The sequence below is a fragment of the Mchenga conophoros genome, linkage group LG14 (assembly GCF_057382185.1).
Source record: "Mchenga conophoros isolate Kocher_MC1m ecotype Shallow Benthic linkage group LG14, M_conophoros_male_GT1.1, whole genome shotgun sequence".
Taxonomy (NCBI): domain Eukaryota; kingdom Metazoa; phylum Chordata; class Actinopteri; order Cichliformes; family Cichlidae; genus Mchenga; species Mchenga conophoros.
Genome location: NC_140539.1, coordinates 21825632 through 21847282, shown reverse-complemented (window position 1 = coordinate 21847282; position 21651 = coordinate 21825632). Strand labels below are relative to the sequence as shown.

General features: G+C 37.8%; 1 protein-coding gene and 1 long non-coding RNA gene across 5 annotated transcripts in view; one reads left to right on the top strand and one right to left on the bottom strand.

Annotated features, from left to right (window-relative positions):
• grik4 (glutamate receptor, ionotropic, kainate 4) overlaps positions 1–21651 on the top strand; it is a 378192-nt gene that overhangs the window by 142877 nt on the left and 213664 nt on the right. The window lies entirely within an intron of this gene.
• LOC146559688 (uncharacterized) lies at positions 8000–12370 on the bottom strand. Of its 3 annotated transcripts, XR_014888169.1 has the most exons (5): positions 12022–12370; positions 11257–11322; positions 10751–10906; positions 10204–10296; positions 8000–9902 (listed from the first exon to the last, which is right to left on the bottom strand). It is a non-coding gene; the product is annotated as an uncharacterized LOC146559688 (long non-coding RNA). The 3 variants fall into 3 exon arrangements; XR_014888170.1 differs by lacking the exon at positions 11257–11322; XR_014888168.1 differs by having other exon boundaries at positions 8001–9902; positions 11257–12370.

The following is a 21651-nucleotide window of genomic DNA, read 5'->3' as shown; positions in this document are numbered from 1 at the left end:
TTTTCTTCTACCTGACCATTTTCATTGGAATGGTTTTTGTTTGTTTGTTAAACCATCTGATACTGACCTACAGATCATTTCAGCCAGCATCATTTTTTAAGATCGCAAACACACAACCAATACAATAAAAGAATACCTGAATTTAAAAAAAACTCAGTGGAAAACAATCAATTATGGATTTGCCTTGCCAGAGTCTGGACCTCAACATTATTGAAGTAGTGTGGGATCATCTTGACAGACAAGCAGCTCATTTCCAAAGAAGAGCTTTGAATGTCCTTCAAGAAGCCTGGAAATGCATGCACGCATACATGTTGGTGTTACAGTAGCACAGGTAACAGTGATAGCTGTCTAAAAAAGACATATATTTGTCTTAAAAGGTTTCATGCTCAATATTTACTCTTGCAAAGTTCTAATAAGAGACAGAGAAAAATGCAAATTTAGTTCAGTGAAGCCACATGAGACGCAAAATACCCATTCTCCAAAAGCAGCCTTTTTCTCCCATAAAATTTAACCTTTAGAATCACTTTCCAGGGATTTAACTGAAATAACAAATGCACCCAAAAACAAACTAATAAACAAAGCCAAGTGAGAGTGAACCCCATCTATGTGTTTATGTGTTTATTTGTTTAAACCGAGCCAGAAAAAGATAAATTTTCACTTTCAGTTGAATTTCTTTATTAGTAATTGTAGCTTTTTAAAATGTATTTTTATTTATTTATTTATTTATTTGCAGTTTGTGGCACTAGCACTAGGTTTCTAATATGAAGACAATGAGGAGATAGCTGGAGCACACAGCCATGATGGACTGTGATATACAACAGTTTGCATGACCTTGATGGTGTTTGCATATAAAGCGACCTTAGTGGAGAGAGTGACAGAAGGTTACATTGTTGTCCCTTTAGAATGCATGGAAAATATAACATGTAATGTTATAAATCCTCTATTTTTTAGGCAGGAGAAATGTCATAGGGGAAAAAAGCTATCTACAGTTATATTCCAAGGTCAAAGAACAACACATTGAATAGTCATAAAAGATGAAATGACAGTTGGGTCTGATTGTTATCTTCAGTCCTTCAGCATGCCCTCCTTTGTGGTAACAGACTTCTAATATGTTTTTGCCACTTAAATAGCTCAATATATCTCTTAAAATGTATGATGCACATCTTCTCTCCTCTCCTCTCTTCTGCACTAGTATTGCTTTTGCCCTTTGTCATTGACTACACCATGCACTGAGCAGTAATTAAGCGGAGTAATCCTGTTTCAGTGACAATAAACTACAGCAACCATAGATCACATATACTCGTGACATGAATCACTGTGAAAATTATTGTAACATTACCACAGGCTTTGAAGAGGAGCAGTGCACTGTAACTACACAAAATTATGTGCATAGCCTGAGGAACCTATTGCATCTGTAAGCCGCACAGACCCTCACAGAGGTGTAATTCATTAATGAGAAAATTAATCTAGGGGTTAAACTGATGGATAAAAGAGCTAAAATTGTGCACGTCTATTTATGTGTAAAAGTTAGGTGTGTCATCTTTTTGTTATTTAGGGGAAGTTTAGAGAGGTCATTGTGTGTCTCTCTGAGATCCCCTCCAGTCAGATTATAATATAGTTCAGTAATTAATGACAATTTGTGTCTGTGTGTCCATTTCCCCTCTTAAAACCTGAACATGCTTCATTCTGTACAGTAAAGGTCAGTTAGACAAAACTTGCAGTTCAAAACTGCCTCACCCCTCTGGCACTGAGCGTGATTACACTTCCTTTTCTTTTTTCCCCCCCCTTTTGTTGTTATAGGCTCCACCCCACTCCTCATTTATGTTACTGTCCAATATGTACCTATTGCTCCCTCTTCAGCTCTGGCAAACCCATCATTGCTGATTTACGTGTGAAATGTCTCCCTAGAGATGTGCCTGGCGCTGGACTTAATCAACATTGTGTGAACTCTTCAGCAAAAGCCTGTAATGGATGTAGATTTACATGTAAAAGAAGTACTTCATCCCTCAGTTGAAATGAGGTCACTAAAAGCAACTTAACCCTTTAAAGACTTTACCATGAAATAATTGCTAGAAAATTCGAATTTTTTGGAAAATAGAGAGTTTAGTTTACCTTCTGACGAAATAAAAAACCAAAAACTTAATGAGTTTGCATATTAGATTTGTTATTTGTATCATATTTGCTACATCAGGCTTTTTGTGCCATTTATTTTTGTTTTTGGTGGAAAAAATCCCACTGATAAAGTAGAAATCTTAAAAACTTATACTGGGTTACATTGAAACTGACACTGAAAATCACTATACAGTCACCATTGCAGATGTTCTTACCTTGCCCTTACTTGATCTGAGTTCCTCTTAGGATTTGCGCACACATAGTATAGGTATGAGTCATAAAATAACAAAGATTTTAGTACTGTCTTCCCATATGGAAAAGAAATAGAAAATAAACTTATAAAAAACTTGCATAAGATGTGGCCCACTTCATATAGTGAATCATATAAGGCTTATATGATTTACTCATGAAAGTGTCCACTTTCTCATTACTTTCATATATTATTTTAGGAAGTATCCAAAACAAGTTTCATTTATATAATTTTTCAAGGGATCTTATATGTGTTTTCACTCATGTATGCTTTTCATACAAGTTTCACACAAGACAGATACAAACTTTATAAGATTTATATATATCTTTTCCATATGGGTTCATTGAAAATGCTGTAAACGGTTAAGCATTTCTTTGTTTAATATGGAATTTAATAAAAACCTGATTTCATTTTCATTTTTAAAACCCTGCGCCAAATCTTAAAATTGTCTTGTGGAGTGACCATGCTTGGCCATGGTTGAATTAATATTAGCTCTTTACTGTTAACTGGCTTGTCTATCATAGTGAAGGCTAATAATAAGTTTTTCTAAAAGGGTAGGAATTTTTTATTATTTGTCAATGAAAACACTGACTTATACTGTGCCGTCACACCTATATTTTAAATTGTGCAATTCCAGGGACAACTATATTTTCCTGAAGGATGCCATTCAAGGTCGTGAGTGAAGATCTCTGTGACGCTCATGACATTCAGGACAAAATATCTTTAAGAGCTCCTAAAACAAAACAAAAAAATAGTTTTAATATTATATATTATTTTTAACAATGTTAAAAAAAAATAATTACTTAAGTTAAAATATAAGCATAAATTACATAAGTGTGATAAATGCACAACTTCACTCTTTAACAGACTGAGAGACAAATAAGAGACAGCCCAAGAAGAGCTAATTAACAGGGATCCACAGAGAACAACACAGCAAGTAAATCAAAATATCATATATATAGCTTCATAAAGAGTGACTGAATGTCAACCCATTATTAAGTCTTAGAATTGGCCTATAGCTATTCTTCTTTGAATACCATACATAGATAACAAGATGGGAAAATAATTAAGAAAACAAAAATACAATAATAGTTGAGTGATTATAACTGCAGGGATGTCACATTAGGACACATAAGTTCATATGAAACTTTACATCCATTAACTTAAATACGCTTTTTTAAAGTATCATAAGTACTGTAGATGATGAATGTAACCAAATGAGGTTGTCAAAGAAATTTTTTCTCAGATACTAATTGGTATTAAACTACCGTACTAGTGGATTAGACATTTATTTACAGCGGTGCTGATACCAACAGTCTTCAGCTCCTCCAGCTGACACACAATTTTAAACTGAACTGGTGCAGAGAAGCAGCCCCCCCTGCCCCCGTGATGTTCACGAACACATGGACAGCTGCACAACAAACTCGTGCGAAGCATCTTAAATGCTAACACCCCATATTTATGAGGAATTTCATGAGGTCAGTAAAGCTCCCGGTTCAACAACATCAAGGTTTTAAACAGGTATAATAAATGTTAACCTTGCCAGCCACATGTTAAAATTAGCCATTTAACTATTAGCAAATGCCCAATAGTCACTCTAGCCATCTGTTAGGTGAAACATGCTCTTGACTCTCTTTAGTTTGCTCACCAGTCTCATGTCAGGCTGGAAAATGCCATCATTTACCTGCTACAGCGTGCTCACTCTGATATTGGTGGCATTATGTGAATAATGTTGTTGTTGTTTTTTTTATTTTTCCAGTGCCTTTAGCACCCTCCACTTCAGCTGAGTGGGAAGCAGGTCAGGATGTGTGTCACCACTTCCATTGTCTCCTAGATTGCTGACTATCTGTCAGAGAGGACTCAATTTGTACGGCAGGGGGCCTTCCTGTCTGATGTGGTTGTCAGTAATACCAGGGCACAACAGAGGATGATCCTGTCTCCATTCCTGTTTACTGTGTACACCTCAGATTTCCAGTATAACAGTGAATCATACCATCTGCAGCAGCTTCCTGGTGATGCTGCAGTCGTTGGTGTATTAGGGGTAGCTACAAGTAGGAGTACAAGGCAGTGGTGGGGATTTTGGTGAAGTTATCCATGAGAAATAACCTCCCCCTGAATGTGAGTGAGACTAAAAAGATGGTGGTTGACTTCTGGTGGGGAAAAAAAAGAGAAAAAAAAAACAGTGAATGACCCCATTAATATCATAGGTGAGGAGGTTAAACAGCTGATACTTGGTTGTTCATTTGAATATGGGTGCCATGTAGAAGAAGGGATGAGAAGATTTTACTTTCTGAGTAGGCTCAGATCCTTCAGCGTGTGGAGCAGGAGATGTTGGAGATCTTCTAGGTGTCATGGTCCTGGGTCGTGCGACCCAGTGTTTTGTGTTTAGTCTATTTTGATGTTTATTGTTTGTTTAGGTTCATTAAGTTATTCCAGCTCATTTGTAATTATATTACCCTCGTATTAAGCCTCCCTTGCCCTTCATGTGTTTATGTCTGTGTGTCTTGTGTTGTCAAGTTCATGCTGTCGCTTCTGTCATCTTCCCCTGTACTCCGTCTCCCTGGTTCGTGCGTCTACCTGTCATGAGTCATGTCTGCATGGTTATGTTTAGTTCATGTCATGTCTAATCTCCATGTTTCCTGTTTTACTTTGAAAGTCTGTATTCAATGTCAGTGTATTTAGTTTCACCTCTCCTGTCCTGTCGTTAGGTTCATGTGTGTCAGCTGCGCTCCCATGTGTGGCCACTTCCCCTGATCATCCCTCATGTGTATTTAGTCTCTGTGTTTCATGCAGTCTGTGTCGCATCGTCTGTGTTCTCACCTCCATGTTTTCACGGTCAGTCTTTTCAGTGATCATCTCTGAGTTTTCTTAGTTTGTCACAGTATTAGTTTTCCCAGTTTAGTTATAGTCTAGTCACGCTATCCCTGCTTTGTTTGTACACTTTGTCTTCAGCCATAATAAAGGCTCGCTTTCTGTTAAGTTCACTCCCGTCTACTCACTTGTGTACGCACCTGGGTCCATTACACACACCACCGCATGGCCTGTCTCTGCAGACCGTGACACTACCAGTCTACAGTAGCGTGTCCCTTTTACTTTTGCTGCTATCTGCCTAGTTGGTGGAGGGCGTCAGTGCCAGAGTTGCCAGCAGGATCAACAAACTAATCCACAACGCTGCAACCATCACTGGCCAGAATCTGGAGGCATTTGAATCAGTGAGGGACAAGAGGTCACTGAACAAACTGCTCTCCATCATGGACAATCCATCATTTCCCCTCCATTCTACACTACAGAGGCAGAAGAGCTCATTCTCCCTCACTGCCATAAAATATGCTTCGGGAAATCTTTCCTACCCTTCTCTATAATAAAACATTTTTTGTATTTCTCACTGCCATTTCTCAGATTTATAGTGTACATATGATTTATGAGTGCTATTTGCACTACTGTTTGCTAGATTTATATTTTTCAAAATCTCAATCTTATTTTTTTAATTTCTCTTCAACTTTATTTTATCATGATTATATTTCAAATTTTTGCCCTACCTTACATTCACTTTGGGCCTGTGTACTTTTACTTTTAACTCTGTGTTTTTATTGTGGCTTATACTTCTTTTCCTCTCTATGCTGCTGCTGTAACATAGTAATTTCCCCAGCAGGGTTGGTAAAGCGATCTATCTATCTTGCTTTACTATTGTCCTATAACATCTAGCTGGTGAGAAAGCTAGCTCTGCTTTGAATAGTAATTAGCACTTGATACAGTTTTCCCACAAAAAAAGTTCATTAGCAATTCTTCAACACCACCATCTCCTCTTTCTTTCTCATTAAACAAACTACAGTATGTAAATATTAATCTTCCAAAGGGGTAATTACCAAGCACAATGTATCTAAAGCTGAAGAGCAAAATAACAATAAGGAAAACCACAGGGATTAATTTTCATATCATAATATCGCAGAATGGCTCTGCCTTATATTTAGAGCTGAAAACTGAAAGACAAGGTGAAAAAAGGTAACTTGGTATGAAAGCGTGGTGAAAACATAGGAGCTTTGATTTCCAGCATAGGTAAATCCTCCCGTGTCCCTGACTGTGTTTTCAATAAGTATCAAACTCATTTCTGCACACCATCAGTTTAACTGTAGGACTGGGAATCATATCTAGGTTACACTAAAGATCACAGAAAACAAGAAACCTGGCTTTATCTCCGTGTTCCCCTCTCTGCTATAACAGACTGCTTAATTAGAATGCTTAGAAGACAGCGTGAAGACAACAGGCAAAAAAATACCTTTCAAATTACAGTTCATTTCAGATGCTTGTTGATTGTCTTGTTTTGTTGTTTTTTCCCTTTTCCCGATGAGCTTGATGCTGTTATCCTTTGTCTGTCAGCTTTATCTAAAACAACTTTTAATTCTTTCTCCTTTTCCTCAGTACGCACTTCTCTCATTAAGACAGGCTTTCTTTTATGTAAGAGTTTGACTCAGTGACCCTCATCACACCTCCTATATATAGTATATGTACCCATGAGTTAATGGTTCCTGTTGCTCTTTGTGTGTGAGAAAATCACAGCTTCAGATTGCTTTTTCAGTCACTTTAATGATGACTGAGTTACAGCAGTCTTTACTTTCCAGTACTTTTGTGGTTCAATTCTTTTAAATCATAAAAGCCTAATTTTCATGAAACCCTAAGTAACACTTCTAGATCCAAAACAACTTGTTAATACCTGCAGATCTTAGAGACACTTCAGAAAATGCAATAATTTGTCTCTTTCAGGATGATATGGGTCAGTATGAAACTTGTTTTTAAAGATTATTAGAGCTTCTGCATTGTAATGTGCAGCTTTGGTTACACATTTATCACCTTCAGGACACATTTTTTGTCTCCTGTTATTTTATAAAGCTATTTTTCTCAAGTTGAAAGTCAGGAAGAATAAGGTGACTTTTGGATGAATTTAAAGTGGAAACATTCATATTTTCTTGCTGAGATAAAAAACAACTCAAAGTATTTACTCAAAATCTGAATTTTACTATGGTTCATGGGCACTGCAAAATATTTTATTATACTGAAATAAGTATTTTTGTGACATTGTGACATTATTACTCAGTCTATCATGTGTTATGCTGCAAACTTAAACCTTAGCCGTACACATGTAGAGGCTGGTTGGCGACCCACTCATAACCTGCTATTGCTATGGAAAAGTGTGTATTATGTCAGATTTCCGCAGTCACATAGCGCCAAGTAGTTACCATGTTCTCACTGATTGGTCCATAGGCCTGCATGACTGGGGCTTAGCAAACAACATTTTCACACGGACAGCCAGTAACCGACAGCCAGCACTCACACCTGGTCAGGGGACACTATTTTTTGCCTAGCGACCAGTGGCTGCCAGCTGGTTGCCAACTGGTCTCTCGACCTGGGTGACTGGGACCTTAAAAAAAAACAGTCATTACTCCCTCACCCTTCAACCAAACCCATTCCCCTTATTTTTGCTGTATCTATAACTTACTGCAACTCATAGTCAGCATTATGTTCTTAAATTAATACATTAATAAAATGAAATTCGAATAGAATAAAATAGAATAGAATAGCCTTTTATTGATAGAAAAATATAAATAGTAGGACAGCAAGAATAAATAACAGACAAGAGTACACTCAAAAAAATGAAACGTTGACTTTAATTAAAATTATTTTGTCAACAGGTTCCACGAAATTGAATTATGTTAGTTTAAAGCAAAAATCTTTAGTTCATCTAATTAAAAAAAAAAAACTACTTAAGATTAACAAGACATATTTAAGACTAACTAAATCAAGTTATGTTGTATGAACATAGATGATATATTTTCAGGTTAGATAGTTTAGATTAGTTACTTCAACACATTTCTTATTTGTGGCAGTAAAATGTTAAATTTAAGTTAGATTAATTCAAATATTATATTTTCAGCCACCTTGTGCTTTATTAATTAGTTTTACATAAATCTATTTTGTCAACAGGTTCCACACAAATGAATTAGGTACATCCAACTTATTTTTTAAAATTAATTTTATTGCCAACACATTCAGTGAGCATTTGTGTAAACCCAGTCCAAAATAAAACACAACAGCTCATTAGGGTTAGTAATTAACAGTATGTAGACAGATGCAACATCAAGACTTTAAATTAAATGTCTGTATCTACCAGAAATAGAAGAAAAAAAAAAAAAAAAACGCATTGAAGATCACATAACACATTGATAAGATGACACTTGAGTTATGCACATGTGATGCTAGTAAGGTCTGTGAGTGTTTTTTTTCTTTTAGTGTCTAAAATGGATAGCAAAGTTGCTATTTGCAATGATTGCTTAGGGTCAGTCCAGTAACACAATGCCAATGAAGTGCTTTCCTTTAACAATGCAAAGTGAAGTGTCCACCTCAACAGCCACAATTTAAAAAAAAAAAAAAAAATGTAACAACAACAACAACAACAACAACAACAATAATAATAATAATAAATAGTCCACTGATATTAGCAATCAAAGAAAATTACATCACCATCCCAAATAAAACTTTAACAAAACATGCCAACATTATGGTCTAACAATAAAACAGCTTGTCAGCGTTCAGTTTTTTTGCAACAGCACAGCAGTAACCATTTAACACTTGCCACTGTCAACATTTATTTTACTAGTGTTTGGGCAAAAAACTTCAGATGTAAACATTTTAACATGGAAACAATTGTTCGTCTTTAAAAGTCCACAAAATATACATTCATCCTGCATTCCCAACTTGGATGATCTGATATCCTCGTGTTGGTGTTGTTCCCAGACCATCATGAAAATGTTGTTCCAGGTTCAACATTGCAAGTGACCAATCACATTGTTGTGACGTTATTCTATTCCAAGCCATTTGTGCATTTATGAAATTCCAATGTTGCAAGGACAATATCAATTCTGCTTACTGTTTATTAAAGGGTTAGGGTTAGGGTCAGTTGATCGGCGGACAGAGGCGGTTTCACACAGCTTAAGTACAGTTTTTTGTTTTACGCCGGTTTTTCCTGAAGTCGCAAAAGTATGACGTCACAACATTCTGATTGGTCACTTGCAATGTTGATCCTGGAACAACATTTAGTATGATGATCTGGGAACAACACCAACACGGGGATATCAGATCAACCTCCTAACTTACCCTTATTTTTAGTATGTATTGCAATTACCTTTACAATGCACACAATGTAACACAAACTGAATATGAACATATTTCCACCTCATAACAATATGCCTTGAACGCTAATATACACACCACCCTTCAACATTTCTGGTGCAGTATCATCTCTCAATTAAATCCTTTAAATCTCAATACTTTTGATTGTCTCTTAGCTTTCAGTCTTGAGGTTAACTGAGATTCAGTGCATATATCCCACCCATTAAGAGTGCACATGCAGAGGCCAGGTCTTCCAGGTCATGCAGGACACACTAGATGGTTATACCCACATCGGCTGGAGGAGTGCTGGCATCAGCTCTTTCGATGGTAAAGATAGCAAGGGTAATTTGTTCCAGCTCCCTCTGAACAGCTGTAGCTTAGACACAAAAACATAGAAAAATGGCATCCAGTTTTAAAAAAAAGAAAGAAAAAGGGCCAAAGCTACCCTTTAATGACGTAAACACAATATTAGGAACATGCACCCCAGTGCGCCACTATTTCAGACTACAGATTCAACGATAAATATAAATAGTTTGGGTATACAAGAAGATTTCCCAAAACATTTAAACAGGTTCCATGCAAATTACAACAACAACAACAACATTACAACATGCAACAACATTAGTTATTCAAAATTTGGTTTAATACAGATAAAAAACTAAACTAAAATTACCAACCAATTATTCTTTGAAGAGGATGCTTGGGTCTTCATTCAGGTAAAAAGGTAGTGCCCTGAGGACACACTCCCTCCCCTTTTCAATGGTTTCCTTCTGTAGAGAGTGGCAGAGATACAGGATAAGACAAAACAGAAATACTTTAGGATGACAGAAACTCACATTATACGCAAAATGAATGACATAGCCACTGCACAGATAGACATGTACACAAGACCAACTAATCATCACATGGACATGAATAGTTAACCTGTTGGGCAGGGTTTCCACCACATTATATATGTCCATAATGGAGGTAAAGACAAACTAATACATCATCTTTTTTGCATTCAAAACATAACATAAAAACATTCACTTCTGGTTTAACCTAAATCAAGGGATCAGATTTTACATATGTTTAGGTAATTTAAATTTTCCAACGTTTTGAGTACCAAACTTTGTCTTTCTTAATATAAATGTAAGTGCACTGTGCAGCTACCATACACTAGCTGTTTAAATTTGAAAATGATCTTATTAGCCATAATATTTTGCTACCAACAGAATAACGCACCTGTGTGGCTGGGGCCAAAGTTTGTCTAATTTTCTTCCCTGCAACGCCTCCTTTTTTCTTGAAGACTTTTATGAGCTGGTCAGTGTATTGGTCAAGTTGTGTAAAAAGCCTTGGAACATGTGCAGCAGTAGTAATCCTCACATATTCTGCTTCCACCTGAAAATATGTCAACAAACACAACATACTGTACTGTAAATATACATACTATATGTACACATATACAAACTAAAACTAATGTAGTAAGACCTCATTAAAGCTATAATTTTAACACAAACATTTACACAAAATGCTAATGGAGCCATTACAGCTTTTATTGTTATTTATCAAGTTCCAAAAAATATTGATCACAGCTGATCTGAAAAGAATTTCATGCCTCAGGCCCTTGAACTGCAACCTTTACCATGGTTCAGATGTGGAGAAGAAATAACAGGGGCATGGGATGGGTCACAAAAGAAAACTTAACTTATAAAACAGTTTTGTTTTTAAAAGTATAACAGTTCACATACCACATACAAGCTCAGCAGTACCACATACACCACATCAGTATAGGAGGGAGCAGGTAAAGGCAGGATCTGAGATTTATAAAGTAAAACAAGAAATTCATTACTTAATTTCAAGAAGCAAATTATTGTTTGAATTACAACTAAATAAAATACTACTCAGAAGAAAAGCAAGAGATTGACACTGCCATGTGCTAACTTTCTATAGAAGCAATTATCACCAGGTCTGTCGACCTCCATTGTCTGTCCACTCATATGTCTTGAATAATTTTATTAAAAAAATTAAGTGTGTACTTTCACAAACTGTAATTTATAACTACATTGATATGTATAACTCCGCTAGGAAACATGCTGTATTTACAGACCATTTTTACATAATACAGATTACTGATAGAGCAGAACAATGGTGTCACAGTGGCTTTCGCCCTTGACTTTTTGGATTTTAAATGTCACTTTATGCTATCCTTGCTATCCTATTCGATATTTCCGACTCTCGGATTACAGAAAAGGAATCCCAAGAAAGCAAATGGAAAAATAACCCCTTGAAAGAATAACCCCATGAACCCCTGTAGCTAATCCCTTAATAAAACAAAAAACAATAAAAATGTTTCTTACACAGTCCACAAAATAAGCATGTCCAGGACCCAGTAAAACTAATGTAAAACAAGCACACGCAAACGATATAACATGTCTTGTAAGACAAACGCAAAATATAACCATGCTGGACATATAGATACTACACAACATAGTCAAAGAAAAAAGTGGTCTTACCTCTCAAAGAAACAGCAGCTTGGCGCCAAAACAGCCTTTTTCAGTTAAATTTGAAGTCTTGCGCATGAGCAGGCACAAGCCGTGAAACCTTCTTGTTCTGCGCGGTTTCATTACAACTGTTTTTGCATTACTGCCACCTTGTGGATATACAAGGTATATCGATCCTCATTGACTTAACTTAAATGTTATGCGATCAAGTAACACATTAGTATTATGTACGTTGAATAATAGACACAATTACGTAGACTTGATTAGAAAAACATATGTTAACTTAACAAAAACATATATTTTAAGTAAAATGAAAATAAATAATTAATATACACTGAACAATCCACCTCATTCATTTTTTTGAGTGTATATACAAAACAGGAGGAAGGCACGCATTCAACAATATTCTGTTGTAGACGGGTAGAGCAATTTATGTAATGTGCCAGTGTGTTTGGCACAGCTGTTAAAGAAATGTGGAGTTGGTATTGTGCCCGCCTGAGAATATTTATTAATTTGCTATACATAAAGCTGTTTATAGTGCCTTTTTGTCCTTGTGCACACGACCTAGTGATTTGGGCCTATTGTAGCACTTGATCTCTAAAAGACATTGATCTGTAGCTGAATGAAAAGCAGCCCTTCCAGCCACTTGTGCTGCTTTAGTATTTGAATCAAAAACTTTGCTTTCACATAGATTTTATTGATGTGCACAGGCCTCCTGAATAATTTCAGAGCTGGTTGGGTTTAGGACAGAGTCTGAGCTGCTGCTGAAACACTGTTTGCAGTTTCTGATGTTCACCTCCATTATCCACCACCCTCCAGGTACAAGCCATTTCTCTCACTGGCTGTGCACTGCCACAGAGGCAGGTTGAATCTGTGATTGTTTTCCAGCCAGGCTTCTATGATGGATGACTAGCATGGCTGCTTAATATGATACCTACACACCATAGATGCAGTACATCCAAGAACTGTGTGCAGATGCACTCTGTTTATTGCTTGGGTTGGTTTCCATCTTTCATTAATCTCAGTGATGGGTGGTGTGCTGAGTGGGTTCAATTTAATGGTGGGAATTAAACCGGACTATTATGGCAAGATCCATGTAACATATGGTGTATTGTGAGAAAACATGTCTAAATTCTGAATGTCAGCCATTAAGAGACATTACGCTGAACTGGCTGCAGCAGCCACTGTATAGCCACTATATTCATTGCAGGTGCTGCGCTCCATTGCCAGCACATGAACTCTACGAGTTAAGGTTTGCCTTTCATTGGTGGAAAAGTTCTCTAAATGGATCAGTTGAACTAATAAGAAGCTGGCATACATGTTGCGATGATTTTTGTTCTTTTTACAATTATAGATTTACACAAGTTTCTAAACAACTGCAGATTCCAAGATTATGATTTCAGTCAATTATATGTAAGCATAAGTGATTTGGACGTGTCACCACTTTGCCGAGGTCTGGAAGAAGACTTAAACTGCCATCCTTAGATGAGAGGAAAGCAGTTAGGATGTTTAGGAACAACCCAGGAACCACCGAGGCTCGAGCCCACTATGAACTAGAAGGATGTATGGTGCACAATTATTCCACCGTGGAAAAAGAACAGTTTGAAGAAATCAAAAACCCACAATTACCACGACATTCATGACCCTGATGAGTGTACACAAACCTCTGATCACACCTTTGAATCCAAAAGCTGAACTTTTGCTAGTAACTCTCCACTAGCATGTTCTAAATTGCAACTTGAATTCTCAGGAGACGTTAGTGTGGCAGTATCTTATAAGAAGAAACAGGCAATCTGCCACTGACTCGTGTCATTGCAGTTTTAGCTACAGCTACAGAGCAATTAGTTGTAGGTGCAAGTGCCAAGACAAACAGGCTTTAGTTAATTACTTAAGATATTTGACCCCCCACTGGCATCTCGGTTTAAACCCTTTTAATTAATTAACGGACAACAAAGTCTATATTCAAAATCATTCTTTTTTATAAGCACTCCTACACTGGTGGTGACTGCCAGCCATATCTGGTTTCATACAAGAGTTATCAAACGAATTGTATGCATTTTTTCATCTCTATGCTCATTTACATATATCAAATACTAATACTGCAAAACAAGCTAAATGGTAAATATGTAGCAAAAGTGAGCAGTGTTTTAGCCAGCCCTTGCTGGAGTGCAAACAGGGTTCCCTGTCAGCCATCATTAATGGGTGTAATTTTGATGTCGCATGTCACAGGAAAGTGCCAGAGTAAGAGCACTGGGTGTTTTGTGTCTGTGTCTTTACTTAGCAAAGAAAACAACCCAACAACTCGTTATGCCTATAACGGTGGCATTAGAAGGAGGTCTGGGTTGTACATCATTAGAGGAAGAGCAGAGGCGGCCTTGGGGCCTTTCAGGACAGGCAGGGAGCGAGAGATTGACAGAGAAGAAGAGACAGATTGACTGCTTAGTCATAATGGGGATGAAAGCGTACTGCAGCAGTTTAACTACACAAACACAGGCACAAGACAATAACACACATATATGCATGGTGCATGTAGACTGTATTTGAGACTCCTGTCTGCGAATATAATTACATACTGATGGCATCAATGGACACGTTTCAATTTGCCTCCATCTTCAATTCATGTAGTGAATGAGTTGCTTTTAATTTAGCAATAGCTGTGCAGGAGTGACAGATCAGGACATATTTAATTATTTATATGGTTAATCTGAATTGTGAATTTAGTTTTTTGATCTGTTATTCAGAGGAATTGCACATACATGCTATTAAATACTTAAATAACAATGCTCTCCAAGCTTTTCCACTCTGCATGAACTAAAAAAAAAAAAAGCATGATTAGTTGTGATACAGTTAGGACAAGCTGCAAACAGAAGACATCACGGAAGACAAAACAGATGACAGAATTGACTAATATCCCAAAGAAATAATGAAACAGCCAGAGGCGCAGATCACAAATTCAGGCCACAACTTTCATTAAGAAAAAAAGATGTGTGAAAATTGGATTCAGAGATTTGTGAAATGGGCAATTATCTTTAAGTGTAAGTGATGGGTTTGTTTCCAGGCAACCATATGTACAGTCTACTCTCATTGGCCACTTTGACTCTCTTTAGACTTGAGAACAGCCTCAATTCTTCACGTCGCAGATTCAACAAGGTGCATCTCGCAGTAGCTGCAGATTTTTTGTCAGAGCATCCATGATGTGGGATCCATGATCCCATTCTACATCCCGAAGGTGCTCTTGGATTGAGATCTGGTGACTGTGGAGGCCCTTTGAGGCCCCCATTGTCATGTTCAAGAAATCAGTTTGAGATGATTTGAGCTTTGTGACATGTCGTGCTATTGTCAGCAACAATACTCAGGTAGGCTGTGGCATTGAAGCGATGCTCAGTTGGTATTAAGGGTCACAAAGGGTACCAAAAAAATACCCCCTACACCAGCGGTCCCTATCCTTTTTTGCACCACGGACCGGTTTATGTCCAACAATATTTTCATGGACCAGCCTTTAAGGTGTTGCAGATAAATACAACAAAATAAAACCAGTACCGGTACCAAAATAAAGAAGATTTATTCATAACACACGGGAAAAGACCCAGAGAAACCGAGTAAATGATAAAAAATAATGATAAAAACCCTGAAAACCATATATATCACACCCGAGCCTTAACTCTCGCAGCCCGGTACCGCGGGAGTTGGGGACCACTGCCCTACACCATCACACCACTGCCAGCTTGAACTGATGGTAGGATGGATCCATACTTTCATGCTGTTAATTCAAAATTCTTTGAGATAACAACTCCAACATTTGCCTCTGGATTGACCGTAAGTACTCTGAGTATTTGTTGTAATCTGAATATTATACCACATCAAGGTCAGGTTCAGTCAGCCTTCTTAAAATGTCATCACATCAAAAGTATAGTGAGATTAAGAAGACAAAAGCTGTTCCTGAAGGCAAAATTCAAAATAAAGTAATAAAGTACATCGTGTGCCTTATAATTCTCACTCTTTTATAAATAAACAGTATAAATTAAAGAGCTGTACAGCAGTTGTTGCTATGTTTCACTATGCTTCTGTCACATACACTATAGACACATGACTTTACCAACTAAAAGCAAAGCAAGATAACAGGAACAAAGTGTTATTCTTTAGTGCTTAAATGTAAGAAGTCAAACCTGCAACAGTGGGTAGCCGCAGCCATTGACTACTCATTATTACACCTACAGCATGTTGCTTCTCCACACATTCGCTCTTCATGTTTCATGTCTTCTGTGAATTTATTCCCATTAGGGGACCATGTGCACCACACTATGCTCTAAAACTAAACAGGGACATAAAATACCTATGCAGTAAACAATATTTGCAGTTTGACCCTTACAGCTGTTTAACCATTACTGACAGGCTGTTAGGATTTGGGGGGACATTGATTTTGAAGTCAAGTTTGCTTCCCTCCAATTTATTTTGCCAACTGGGAGCCATAGTTACCTCAGTGTGCCAAGGAACAGATTTTCAGGCTACACTGCATATGACTTGTGTTTCTGCTTCTCTTTCCGCCTCCCTTTGTGTTGCCCTTGGTGTTGCAGCGTTGTACAGTATGATTGAGAGTGTATATCCCCCTAGAGTTTTCTGGGGCTCTAAGTCATTTAATACAGACTATGAGGGGCATCATACACAATACACACAAAGATCAGGGTCAAATATACACATTTTGACCTTTTTGTGTACACACAGACAGCATGCACACTCCTCCAACTTTAGGTAAGAGAGAGATTGCAGTATTGCAGCACGTTGGGAGTAGAAGATACTTGAGAAGAGATCAGTTGAGCGTTTGGTCCACATCCATTTATCTGTGATTCCGCCCCTGCCCTTTTCCTCTCCTTCTCTCTTACTTTCATTTCTCCTCTTATGCTTCATGAAATACCACTGATTTCTACCTCTTCAAAGGCCACTTGTGAGGTACGCCTGCCCATGCAGTTCCACTGGGCACCTCCACGAAATTCAAAGAACCAATCAGAGACAATTGTAGATTTCATAATAAGAACTTATTGTGGCTGATTGTGGATTGTACTCTTTTGTTTTATTGAAAACTTGAATGCAGATGATGCAGTTAAGTTTCATTTAATAGAGACCGATCAGTTTTAAATGTGGAAACATTGGCATTATGGGATGTTAGAAGAATGAACTAAAAGTCGATGTAATTTCGTAAGTGTAGTAAAAAAGAAGAAGAAAAAAAAAGTTTCTTAGTGGAAAACATGTTTTTTTGTGTTTTGGGGGGGACTTGGCAGGGAAGTTGTTCAAAGCATCTTGAAAACTTAACACAGCTAGTTCTGTCTCCCCATTTAATCCCAGACCGACTGTGTTGATCCTGTAATGTCAGGATCAGGACCCATGCAGGAATCTTACTGCTTCTTCATAGATTTGCGTTAGTGCAGCGCAGAGTCTGTGGTCAACTTTGCACACCATTGTTTCTATGGTGAAGCTGTACGCTGTCGCCAAGGGGCAAGGTCACATATAGTCACTCTAATAGCTACTCTTGCTTGTTTTGTTGTTGGTCTATCGGTCAGCAATGGGGAAGAGCTGGAATGAAACGCTGTTAATAACAATAGAAAGTGTCCACTTCAGCCACTGTCTGTGCTTTTTAACCTTTGATACTTTTTCGTGCTTCTACAGCATAGATGTCAAACTCTGGCCCGCGGGCCAAATTTGGGCTGCAGCCTAATTACATTTGGCCCACAAAGCCGTACCAAATTACTATTAGAGCTGGCCTACTGGTATAATACAGCTAATATACATATTGTTTAGTATTAAGCTTTGCTTGTTCCATATTCATATTTTCAGCAAAACTTGTTTGAGTCCATAAGAAAAGATTCATTCTTATATCTGGAGGAAGAATTTTTTTCAATAAATATTAATGTTAGCCCGCGACTTTGTTCCAGTTTTGAATTTTGGCCCACTGTGTATTTGAGTTTGACACTGACTCAAACGCAGTAGTAAAATAAGCGTTATTTTGTCGACAAGAACGGCTTTTACACATTTTCTTTTCAAAATTTAGTAAGCTTCTGTATGTATAAATATATATATACATAGATAAATATGAGCATGGCACACATAGCTCACCAGAGAAAAATCAGCAAATGCTTTCTTACCAGATATGGATCATGTAATGAAATAATGAATCCTCAAAAGCATAGAGCTCAACAGTGGTGGCTTTAAAGCAAGAACGTTTGTGGAGTCTGCATATCCTCGATGTCTCTGCATAGGTCTACTCCAGAGGATTGTAACTGTAAATTAGCAGTAGGTGTCGATATATACAAATGTATGGTTCTCTGTATTCCTGCCATGGATTGGTGATACCCGGGCGCTTGTCCTCTAACAGCTGGGTTAGCACCCAGCCCCCACGACTTTAAGTTAAGCAGTTAAGGAAATGAATTGATGGATCAATACAAAAGACTGAATCAACTATTCAAAATGCCACATGTTTTACATACTCTAATAGCCCCAGTATAGTCTGGATGTGTTATTAGACCAAGAACTTCACAAAAAATGAACATTAATATCAAGTTAGTGTAGTTAACATCTACTTGAAGCAATATTCTGTTCTTCCTTTAAATAGTTGAAATTAAAAGCTCCTTTGCATTAATTTGGATGTGAAGCTCTCACAAAAGCTAATTTCCTACTCAAAAAAGATCTCATGAAATGATCGTGACAAAATTATTGATAACCCTTAGAAGTGGTGAAATTTCAAGTAGACTAAAGACTGTAGTGTTTAATTATTTTCTTCAATCTTAGAATTGTATTCAGCCCATTTAAATGGATGCTCATTGTACTGTGTATACCCTAGACTAAATATAAAAACAAAATAAAGAACAGTGAGGAGATGAGGAAAAATATGTTTACCAAGCCTCTCCATGCTCATATTCTTAGGAAGTTTCAGTACAATGGGACCTTAGCCAAGCTCCCTAAAGTTTGACACAAAAGAAGAACTGTCCCTGGATGGAATTCATTTAATATATATAGTTTACGGTATTTTAAAGCAGATAGGGACTGGCCTTCCTGAATGAAAGTGGCTCCATGTGGCCGTGGAAGAGCTTCATATTTAAAACTAAAAAAATCAAAATTCAGACTAGGGTGAAATAAATGTTAACGAGTACGTACCACATTGACTAAGCAAAATTATGTAGCCAAGTCACTGAAACCAACCACAAGTGTGCGTTCTTTCAAAGAAAGTCTTTAAAAGAGAATCATCCTATGAAAATTTTTTTGTGAGAGCTTGAGCAGGCTAAGTTGTTATATGGTGTTTTGTGCTGTATCTGGCACATGGATGACTTAGATCTGTGTAAGGCAAAATAGAAGCAAAAGATTATTAAGAGATCGTGTCATGTCAGAGACCTCTGTCTTAATTGCAGGATATCCAAAGGTTAATCACCAAACAGACATGACATATGCAGACACATACAAGCACCGGGGACTGGAGGAGAAGAAAACATTGAGTCCTGATTTGAAAAAATTGAAAATCTATAGAAAGAGATGAATCTTTGATTCCTCAGCAGTTTGCTCAGGAATCATGAGCCAAAATACCTGAGAAGTATAAACGTTTCATTAAGATCTCCAACAAGCTTTGTCCCATTTTCAACAGACAACAAAACACGTTAAATGAAAAAAATACGCTGGTCTGTTCATATCAAATGGAGAATAATTGATTTTCTGATACTCAGTTTGAAATACTTAATTTATTTATTTTAATTTATTTTTAAGTAGAAGAGTTCCAGTAACTTCGGCCATATTAACTGATAAGTCACTGAGTCATTAACTCTTTCTGAAATCTAACTGATCCAGTGAAGATAGAGGCGTTATTCAAAAGAGCCATAACATTATCCATCACAAGCTGTTACTGTAGGTCAGGAACTAAGAGCAGCACAGCTTCTCCAATGTATCTTCTCTACACTTTGCAAGGAAAGGCAACAAGAAGTCTGTGAGATGTTAATACCAATAAAATTAATTGATTTTATTTTAAATGCACACACTAAAGGCATTCAATTGTTGTTTTTTGTTGCTTTCTTTTTCTTTCTTTTTGCTTAAAGCACATTAACAGAGTTTACACTATGTTAATTCTCGGTGAACCAAAAGCTCAGGCTCTTACTACAAAGGCTTTTCACATTATGGCAGTTACTTTACCAACAATGTTTAATTGAAGATTTTATGTTGAGTAGCTTTATTTACAGCAATACATTTCCCCTCGTTAACACAGGTATTAATTCGCACTTTGTTTTAATTCAATTCAATTCAATTTTATTTATATAACGCCAAATCACAACAAAAGTCGCCTCAAGGTGCTTCCTCCCATTAGTCACTCTCATTTGCTCCTTGGTCTGCTAGCACTAAGCAAACAAAGCAAAATGGGCACATGACCTCTTCTTGTCATTTCTGCTCTAGACAAGACATTATAGACTGCAGCTGTCTTTGGTTGGCTGTCCTTACAGACTCTATAGCACGTCCGGCGCCGCTCCGAGCTGGCAGCCAGTATCAGCAGCTCTGACCTGACAGTCCTTTTTTCTCTTTAATATATGTTTCTTTGTTGTTTTTGTGTTTATTGTTTTTCTATTGTGGACTGCTGTCCCCCACAATGGAGCTCAGAATTCTATGGACAATCGTGTTCTTTATTACATTTTTTACGGCGTAAAAAACATCTTTGTCCGGAGAGCGCGTGGAGGTCCGACCTCCCATTGTTTACAGCAGGGAACAGCTGTTAGCCCTAGGAGCCTCCACTGCCCTGCCTAGCGCCAAGCAAGCTGACATCCCCCGCGAGGTGAGGAGGAAAAGACGCGGTACTTGGGCCGGGATCGGGTGTCGCAGTAAAGTTAGGAGGTACCGGCCAGCGATTCCATCTATTATTATGGAGAATGTGAGATCTCTCCCCAATAAAGTAGAAGAACTGGCGGCTCTTACCCGACATCAGAGGCGCTACAGGGAGTGCAGCCTGATGTGCTTCACAGAGTCGTGGCTAACTGCGCTAACTCCGGACTCACACGTAAACATGGATGGTTTTCATCTGATCTGGGCCAACAGAACAACGGAGAGTGGTAAGAAGAGAGGAGGAGGTCTGGCTGTGTTTGTGAACGATAGATGGTGTAACTCTGGGCATTTATCTATCAAAGAGACGCTATGCTGTAAGGACATTGAGCTGCTAGCGGTTAGCATGAGACCATACTATCTACCGCCAGAGTTTACACACGTGATTATGATAGCTGTGTATGTCCCGCCCTCTGCTAACGCTGCAGCAGCCCTTGAGGTCCTGCACACTGTAACAAGCAGACTCCAAACACAGCGCCCTCAGACCCTTTTTGTTATGTGAAGGCTGTGTGCACGCAGGGGTGGTGATATGAAGGACCCAAAATGCAGACTCACAGAAATCAAAGGTGAACTTAAATATAGCTTTAATGCTGAACTCCAAAAAGTAACAAAACTGAGACTCCAAGGTAAACTTTACACAGACAGAACACACAGCCAAATAAGGGTAGATCGCGACAATGACAAACTGCAACAAAGGGCTTAAATACATAGAGGGAGCAATCAGGGAATGGACAACAGGAGGGAAACACAGCTGGGGCAAATCAGAACTGACGAGACAAGGAAGCGTAAACTGAACACACT